Here is a 10233-nt window from a genome sequence, read left to right as displayed (position 1 = left end):
AATACCCAACTAGGACCCGGTGTCACGAACATGAGCCTCTAATACAGAATATCCCCTAATACAAGTCTGTCTAAGAGAGTGCGGAAATAAAGAGTAGAGATAGGAAGGAGAGATCAAGGCTGCGAACGCCATGCAGCTACCTCAATGCTCTCCGATACTGCTGTCCTGCTAGATAGTCCTCAATCAGCCTGTGATGCACCTGGATCCGCACGCAAGGTGCAGGTAGTAATGTGAGTACTCCGACCCAGTGAGTAATAAACATAACTAATGACTGAAGATAAGAAATCACGAAGTAATACAAGGTAAACTATAACTGACAGCCCACACATTTAACAGTGAAACAACAAGCCAATGCAGTAACAGTACAGAAAAATCCATGACAGGTAAACAGATAAGTAATGATGCATGAATGCAATGCAACACATAGAACGGTACATTCCAGTACCCGCTATGGCGTGCAGCCCGATCCGTTTAACGTCGACGGCACTCACTAGGGGGTGTGTACAGACTCTGGAGGGGCTCCTACTGCCCAAGCGCAAATAATCAAGCCATCTCGTGGCACCAATATCCATATAATACCGCTGCGGCGCGCAGCCCGATCCATGTTCGGTCCAGAAATTCACACAAGCCACACGGGCAATGTCAAATAATGGTTCTCAGCTCAGGATGTCAATAAAATAGTATTTTTGTTTTCAAATCTTAGAAAATGACTGAGTATTTCAAAACAGTATTTGTACTTAGGACTGAAATCCATTAATACGTCAAATAATGTGAAAATCAGTGATAGTGATCCCTGAAGGATTCAAATAATCGGCACAAAGCCCAAATATGTCAATGAAATCCAAGTAGGATGATTATCAAACAGGTCTTAGTCGAAAACACAGTATGAATACCACTCGGGACGGACTAAGTCACAAATCCCCAATCACAAACGACCCCGCACTCATCATAGAGCGCGTGTCTCACCTCAATATAGCGTTACGATGCGATATTCCGAGGTTTAAAACCCTCAGGTCATCATTACATCTATTACTCACCTCAAGCCGGCCCAAAGTCTAGCTCGCTATGCCTTTTCCCCTCGAATCGACCTCCTCGCGCGTCGAATCTAATCAAAACCACAAGGAATACATTACAATAGGCTAAGGAAACATAACCCAATTGAAAAGACTCGATAAACATCGAAAATCACGAAGTTGGCAAAATCCGAGACCCGGGCCCACATCTCGAAAAATTACAAAATTTACATCACCGGATTCCTCGTCTCGCCACGAGTCCATACAACCAAAATCGAAGCTCAAATGCCCCCTCAAATCCCAAATTTTCATTTCAAAAGTCAAGCCCTAGTTCTTCTAATTTTACTCAAATTTCCATGAATTTAAAGGTTGATTCTTCAATAAAATGATGTTTCTAGGCCATAGGACTCACCTCCAATCAATTCCCGTCGAAACCCTCTTCAATTTCTCCCAAAAAACTCTCAATGTGCTCAACAATGGAGGAAAATGGACCAAACTTCGCGGATGAAATAATATAAAAACCCTCATGTCCAGGTAAATTTTACTTTATGCGAACGCGTCAACACCCCGCGTTCGCGATGAACAGAAAATCATTGACCAAAATTAACTCTTCGCGAACGCGGTGACCAACCCGCGAACGCGAACCTTCAGGAGCCTCAACTACGCGAACGCGTCCCCAGGCACGCGAACGCGATGAACAAATACTCAGGGCCCAACTTCCTTCTACGCGATCGCGGAAGCACCATCGCGATCGCGATGCTTCCACTCCCAGAACTACGCGAACGCGACCATGAAGATGCGAACGCGAAGACCAAATTTCAGGCCACCCAAATTCCCTCTACGCGTTCGCGACTCACCCATGCGAACGCGAAGAGCAATTTTTCTGCAACACCAACAGCTGAAACCTGCAATCATTTGAGTCCAAAAATGGTCCGATTGACCCTCTGAAACCACCCCGAGGCCCCCCGGGACCTCAACCAAAAGCACCAACCCATCCTAAAATATTATTCAAACTTGCTCCAATCATCAAAACACATCAAACAACGCTAAAACTATTAAATCACATCGGATTCAAGCCTAAGTTTCTTCAAAACTTCCAAAATACGCATTTGATCAAAAACCCGAGCAAAACACCTCCGAATGATTTGAAATTTTGCACACACATCCAAAATCACCTAACAAAGCTACTTCAACTCTCGAAATTCCATTCCGACCCCCGGATCAAAATCTCACCTACCAACCGGAATTCGCCAAAATACTAACTTCGCCAATTCAAGCCTAATTCTACACCGGACCTCCAAAATCAATTCCGATCACACTCCTACATCACAAATCATCCCCCGAAGCTAACCGAATCACCGGAATTCACATCCGAGTTTTCTAACTCAATAGTCAACATCCGGTTGACTTTTCCAATACAAGTCTTCCTTAAAGAGACTAAATGTCTCATTTTCTACCAAAACCAAACCAATTCGACTCTAACTCACCAAATGCCGATAATGAAACATGAAGAAGAAATAAATGTGGAAAACGGGACGGTAACACATGAGACGACGGGTCGGGTCGTCACACTAATTCATGCTCTTCTTGACTACTATCCCCAATATTGGCTTGTTGAGCATTAAATGCTTCAACAAGTTGACTCACTTGTGCCTCCAGGTTGCGAATAGTAGCATCTTGCCTTTGTATGTGCAACTGTTTCTCATTATTTTGTTCCACACATATTCTTGATCTCTTTCAGGTCATCATCTCTGGGTTCTTTGTTCTTATTAACTTCACAAGAAAAGGTAGAACCATCATAGTAAGGGGTTGGAGAATGATAAGAAATATAAGCACAACCATGAAAGTGACCCTCTTGACAACCACACATATCACACACATTCCGCACATAAGATTGAGTTGGTTTACATAACTCGCTCTTGGAAATATTTTGATAATTTTGCCAAGGGTGGTTTTCTCCATAATATGCATAAGGAGGATTAAAAGTAGAATTACCAACATCAAAACTCTCATAATTCCAAGATGCCATATTTTTAAATTCAATAAGTAAAACAAAAATTAAAAAAAGAATCAAATAAAAAAGATAAAAATAAAAGTTCAAACTTAAAACCTAGCAATATGTACACCTACAACTACACCGTTAGTTCCCCGGCAACGGCGCCAAAATTTGATCACCCTCAACTCTAGTCCTAAAAAAGATAAGCGATCGCTGCAAATATAATCTGGTCTAAAAGTCCGGAGTCGAATCCCACAGAGAACTAAGGGTTTTCCATAATTGCTCAATATCGCTAAGAAGACATGCTCGAATAAATTTCTAAGTTATAAAGATTAAGATCCTTATATCTAACTAATTAATAAGAAACTAAAGCAATAAATTAACAACTAAAAATACTAAGGGTTGGAGATTAAATTTAGGAGGTCTAGAGTTATGATTTCCCCAATTGTTGGAATAGTTCCCGCTATGTTCCCTACAATTTTGCCTATTTATTCTCTACCGATCGTGAGCACTTTAGGTGCCGTAATTCTCTCTCGAGCAACTACAACAATTTACTAGACATATTCTCTCGAACTAGGCTAGTTGGCTTTATCTAACCGCTCACTGGCCACGTCAATGCTTTGTTATTTCTAAACCTACCTTTAAACTCGTTGTATTAATTTCTCACATACGTTAGGAGTGACGTTGTTCAACAACCACCTAAATATGTATCCTTTCTCAAGCAACACATAATAAATAGGCACAGCCAATCGATGGCCATTCAATCAACTGAAATAAGCACGTAGTTGAACAAATAGATAAATTCAAAGGTTAAATCATATTAAAACATAACAAGAATTCATCCTCCAAGAGGTTCCACCAAAATTCTAGATAATAAATTGGCTACTCATAAAGTATGTAAAACTACAATACTAAAAGTCATAACCAACAATGAAAAATAGGAAGAAGGAGGGAAAAAACTCGTTGTTGAATCTTCCTCCTTGCTCCTAGCGTATTCTCGCCTCCTTGGGTGTTGTCTTGCCCTCCTTAAAGTCTTCTCCCCCTTTAAAGTGCTGTTTTAGGATGTCTTTATATGACCTAGGGATGATGAGGGGCAGGATTTTTTAATCCAACTTCAGACAGGAGAGCTGGGGGGCGAACTTAGACGCGGACTCAGCTTTTGCAATTTTCCAGTTTGCGAAGCGATCCGTGGCCATTTTTCTCCTTTTTCGCGTCCGTTTTCGTGCCACGCACGAAATTGGATGAGCTCCTAATTCTTTCCATCTCTTCTTTTTGTGTCGAATTGTCATCTTTTGATCATTTATCATCCAACTCGTTCCTACACATAAGAAACACATAATGAGTATATTTTACTTCAAAAACCATGTAAGCTTTCGCGACTCACACAGGAATTAATATGCAAATATACTCAAAAATATGCACTTTTCATCATTTATCAAACCCCTATTTCAAATAAATAATAATTTTAAAAAATTCAAATTCTACTTCCAAGCTCTAAAGCTTTTTAATCGCTGTCCATAACTGACAGGTAGCGGCTGACAGACAACAACTGGTTCGCTGGTGACAGCCGGCGACGTGAAATCGATTGTTGAATTCTCTGAGAGAGAGAGAGAGAGAGAGAGAGAGAGAGAGAGAGAGAGAGAGAGAGAGAGAGTACCATTCGTTGCCACATTAAAAGGCTACAATCAAGGGATAATCATTGAACACTAATTTAAATATAATTGATAAATTATATATTAAATCGTAATAATGTTAGAACTTCCCTATTTGGAGTAGTAAGTTGTTAATATAGTATAACTAGGTAAAAATCTCAGTAAATGTGATGGATTCACAATGTGAGTTCACGTAAGTTAATAGCTTTTGTCCAGACCATGTATATTTATTAAAAAATCTAATAACTATCTTTAAATATCTGAATATGAATGTAATTATTATTGTATATTAATTTGAAATTGCTTTAAAACTCATAAATATAAAATCCTGAATCCGCTTCCGAATACCATACTACTCGCCCATGTTTGGAGTGGATCATCAGGGTTCGGCAAAGTTGGGCCACAAAGGAGCATAACCAAAAATCATGCAAAAGTTGAATTCTTTTTGTCAGGCTTATTTTCTAGCACTTCCTACCTCACGGTTCCTGTTCCTAAATGGGCTGCTATGTACAACAGAACTGGTCCATCTCAAGCACAACTCTTCTAACAATAAAGAAGCCCAAGGGCTTAAACTGATGTCCACTCTAAGCATTTGTTCCTACCTTCATTTTTACCAGGTAATCAATACATTACTCAATGTGATACCACAAAACGTTGAAGCCAACGTTCAATACTTCAATTTTATGATTTTCAAGAGGATTTGTAATGACTAGAAATCAGGTGTATGTTCGAATTCTTTCAATTAGTATTAGAGTTTAACTTTGAAAATTCCGTTATGAGTTTGTTCTCACAATTCAATTTGTACATTATCTCTACTTATTATATCATTTTATTTATACTTCTCTCTCAACTAAGGCTGAATCCATTTTGGATCTTCAGGCTTTAGCTTGTTAAACCTAATATTTGTTGGGTTTTTTCTTTAAGGGTGTGAATGGAAAATGGAAAAGGCACCTCTTGAATTACACTTCTTCATCTCACCCTTTCATTGTCTATAAATTTAGAGGTTTGGCCTCATTTTTACACATGGAAAATCCGAAAACTTCTCCTCTCTTTTTTACTTTGTTGCATTATTTTCCAAATAAACAGAAGTGTCAAGTGTGATTTACTCTGTTTGTTGAGTTCGCTGAAATTCTGTGATTTGTATTGCCGCTATTACAGAATAGTTATTCCGTTCTACACTGGGAGGAATTAATCCATAACCCTGGGCAACAGTGATGGGATTAAATTTCTTAAGGACCCACAAGCAACTTGTGGGCTCGAAATTATTTTATATTTTGCTTTATGAGATTTTTACATTCCTATGCCACATAGGAAACCTTATTACCCTCAATGTTTAAGGTTTGACTAAATTACACTTAGTATACCAAATTACCAATTCTATACCATAATTAATTAAGGGTATAATTAATTGTACATTTTTTATTCCTTAATTAAAGAATCTGCACGTTTCTCTCTCCTAACCCTTCAGTCCCACCCACGTTTTACCCATACTGTAACGACCCGACCGTCGTTTTGAGCTTTAGCACTTTGATCGCCAGTTCTCGGGCATGACTTGCCCCGTGTAATGTATTATGACTGATGTAGGTCGTTGGTTTTGGTTTTCAGGAAAATTTGGAATGAATTTGAAAGAACAGTCTCAGTTGAAAGCTTTGAATTTGAAAAGTTTGACCAAGAGTTGACTTATTTGTATATGAGTTCGGATCGGAATTTTTATGATTTGGTTAGCTTCGTTGGGTGATTTATGACTTAGGAGTGTGATCGGAAGTGGTTTTGGAGGTCTGGTGTAGAATTAGGCCTGAATTGGCAAAGTTAGTATTTTGGCGATTTCCGGTTGATAGGTGAGATTTTGATCCGAGGGTCGGAATGGAATTCTGAGAGTTTCTGTAGCTTTGTTATGTGATTTGGGATGTGTGTGTAAAATTTCAGGTCATTCGGAGGTGATTTGGTTGGTTTTTTTATCAAATGCGTGTTTCCGAAGTTCTTGAAATTCTTACGCTTGAATCCGATGCAAATTTGAAGTTTTAATGTTGTTTTGAGCGTTCCGAAGGTTGGAACAAGTTTGAATAATGTTATGGGATATGTTGGCGTGTTTGGTTGAGGTCCCGAGGGCCTCGGATGTGTTTCGGGGTGGTTTCGGATCATTTCGGGCTGTTTTGCAATAGCTGAAGCTGGTATCTGGTATTGTTCTTCGCGTCCGCGAGGGTCCCCTCGCGTTCGCGAAGAAGGATTTGGCTTCTAGGATTTTGTTCTTCGCGTTCGCGAAGAAGAAAAAATTCTGTTGCGCAGGTCTTACTTCGGAGGCTCGTATCTCTCAATCTACAACGAATTTTGAGATGATTCAAAATCGAAAGTTGTATCCCTTTGAATCTAGTTTCCAGAAACATATTATAATAGTTATTTGGACATCTGCAGCAAAAGTTATTGCCACTATACTAGAGGCTGTACGTGAAGAGTTTGAAAAATGATTTTTGAAAATTTTGTTCTTCGCGAACGCGAGAGGAGGACCGCGAACGCGAAGAACAAATCCCTGGGCAGCAGAATAAAGTCCAAACTCGTCTCACTCTTCCATTTTTGGACCAAGGGAGCTTGGGTGAGGCGATTTTTCGAGAGATTTTCAAGAAAAACATCGGGGTAAGTGTTCTTAACTCAATTTTGGTCAGATTACCCGAATCCATTGTTATTTTTTAACATGTAATTGGTGATTTTAAGTTGGAAAAGTTTGAAAACCCTCTTGAATATATTTGAGGATTTGAGGGTCGAAATGTTATCGGAAATTAGTAATTTTGGTATGGTTAGACTCGTGGTCGAATGGGTTGTCGGATTTTGTGAGTTTCGTCGGATTTCGAGAAGTGGACCCGGGGCTCGGGTTTTGCCAATTTCAGGATTTTTGATATTTTTCGATTGTTTTCGCTTGGGCTTTGTTCCCTTAGCATATTGTGACGTATTCGTTCTGGTTTTGGTCAGATTCGACGCGCGAGGAGGCCGATTTGAGAGACAAGGGCATAGCGAGCTAGAGCTTTGGCCGGTTTGAGGTGAGTAATGATTGTAAATGATATCCTGAGGGTTTGAAACCCCGTATTTGCACATCGTAGTGCTATATTGAGGTGACTTGCACGTCGGATAGCGAGCGTGGGGTAGAGCACCGTTGGGGATTGTGACTTGGTCCTTCCCGATTGATGAATTTATTGCGTATTTGACTGAAATTTACTTTTTATCATCATAATTTGGGCTGATTGCCATATTTGGGTTTCGTGCCAGCTATTTGAACCCTTCGGGGATTGTTGTTGATATTTCCTCACTGTTTTGATTTTATACCTGAACTCAGTCATGTATTTTCCACTATTTTTAAGACAGCCAAGTTTATTTTGCTTTAACACTTGAAATGATATTTCCAATAATATTTGAGCTGAGCATCATGTTTTACTGTTGCCCTAGTGGCTTATGTGATTTTTGACTGAGTAAGGCCGAGGGCCTGTATTGTGAGGATACTTTTGGATCGGGCTGCACGCCGCAGCAGTGAGATACTGATTTGATATGAGGCCGAGGGCCTAGATTTGATGCCACGAGATGGCTTGATATTGTGCTCGGGCCGTAAGGGGCCCCTCCCGGAGTCTGCACACCCCAGTGAGCGTCGTCGACGATAAATGGATCGGGCTGCACGCCGCAGCGATATATGGATCGGGCTGCACGCCGCAGTGGTACTGGTACTGTTCTATGTGTTTACTTTATTTCATTTGTCTGCCATTATCTGTTGTCTGTGCTATTTCATGCAATACCTACCTGATTGCCCGGCATTATCTGAAAACTGAGTGTTGTGCCCGAGGGGCGAATTTCTGTGCTTATCAGCACTAATGTTTGCATTCAATTGCGTAATAGCTGAAAAGGTTATTTCCAAAAGAGGTTTAAACTGAGCCAAGATGTTTTCTAAGGATTTCACAACTTCACTGTTTTCTAAAAAGGGTTTTACACTGCTCTATACAGCATGACGGTTTGTTTTACGTGATTTCTTACTGCTCAGTTATTATTTACCTTTATTACTCACTGAGTTGGAGTACTCACTTTACTCCCTGCACCTCGTCTGCAGATGCATGTATTTATTCACCCGGTAGCGGGTTTTGGCCGATTGGAGGTAGAGTTATAGGAGTTTAGCGAGGTGACTGCCAGCGTTCGCAGCACCGCTTCTCTCTCTGTTGTTCATTATTCCTGTTCACTGTATTTTTAAACCTTGTAGTTGTATTTACACTCTTATAGATGCCCGTGACTTGTGAAACCCCGATTAGGGCTGTGTTGGGTTTTACTTCCGCTAATTAATATTATTAAATCATATTTAGACTGCTTATTCATGTTTAACTATTTTTTTGAAAAGGCGATATGGGTTAGTAGGCTGGCCTTGTCTTCACGAGAGGCGCCATCACGACCAGAGCGGGGATTTAGGTCGTGACACATACCCACGTTCTTTTTACCATTTTCCATCTTCTGAAACCAAATTCTCCCTCTAAATTCACAAAAAATTGAAGAAACCCTTCAACAAAGTTGGTTCCCCATTTTACTCTAGTTGAAGTTCATCAATGAAGAACAACAAAGTTCATCAAAATTGAAGTCAAATCTTCAAATTTCATACACACATTTACCTTCAACTTCAAATTTTCTCAATGAAGAAGAATAAACCTTCAAATAGACAAGAGAGCAGCAATTCCACCATTGACAGCCATTAAAAAGCTTTGAAGCTTTGAATTCAAATTTGGGTTTTCAAAAATCATTATTTGTTTTGATTGGTGATGATAGGCTATAATTGCATATTTTAGTCGCTTATTATACTCTAATTTACTGCACTTTAGTTAAGTTTGCGCTTTATCGCTAGTGTTTTGCACTAACGGTGTGTTTTATGCCTTGTAGGAGTGATTTCGAGCTATATAAATGTTATGGAATGAATTCAAGTGATTTGAAGCTTTGAATTCTGAGTAAAAGCCCAAGGAATTAAGCCGGGATCGTATTCGGGGGTCAAATTTGATAATTAAGTACGAACGAAGACTCGAGGAGACATGTTGCGCACTGTCTAGTAAAATAGACATAACTTTTTGCTCAGAATTCTATTTGAACTCCACAATGTATGGTTGAAAAGCTAACTCAAAGGGCTACAACTTTCATGTTTTATATTTTTCCAAATTCCAAACGGAACAGGGTGAAAAACGCGGTCTAAACCGCGACCGTGGAACTGACCGCGGCTGAAAATCAGAGAGCTTGTCTGGCCGCGGTCCTACCGCGTTTTGGCCGCGGCCGCGCCGCTCCAGGCGTCAAAAAGAAGTCCTATTTCGTCCGGGACAAGGTTAGTTCGGCCCTACACTATTCCAACTTGTATAAAAGGGGTCCTAAACCTATTTTGAAGGAGTGGGACACACTTTTGACATAATTTAGACCTAAGGAGACTAAGGAGACCGGATATTCGACCTAATGAGTCAAGAACACAATAGGAGCAAGGCGCGGAATTCTTCAACGAGTTTTTCCTTCTTCTTCCTATTTTTTCATTGTTGGTTATGCTTTTTAGTATTGTAGTTTTACATACTATTATGAA

Source organism: Nicotiana attenuata, unplaced genomic scaffold (genome assembly GCF_001879085.1).
Source record: "Nicotiana attenuata strain UT unplaced genomic scaffold, NIATTr2, whole genome shotgun sequence".
In the NCBI taxonomy this organism is placed as follows: Eukaryota; Viridiplantae; Streptophyta; class Magnoliopsida; order Solanales; family Solanaceae; genus Nicotiana; species Nicotiana attenuata.
This window is presented reverse-complemented; position numbering follows the sequence as displayed.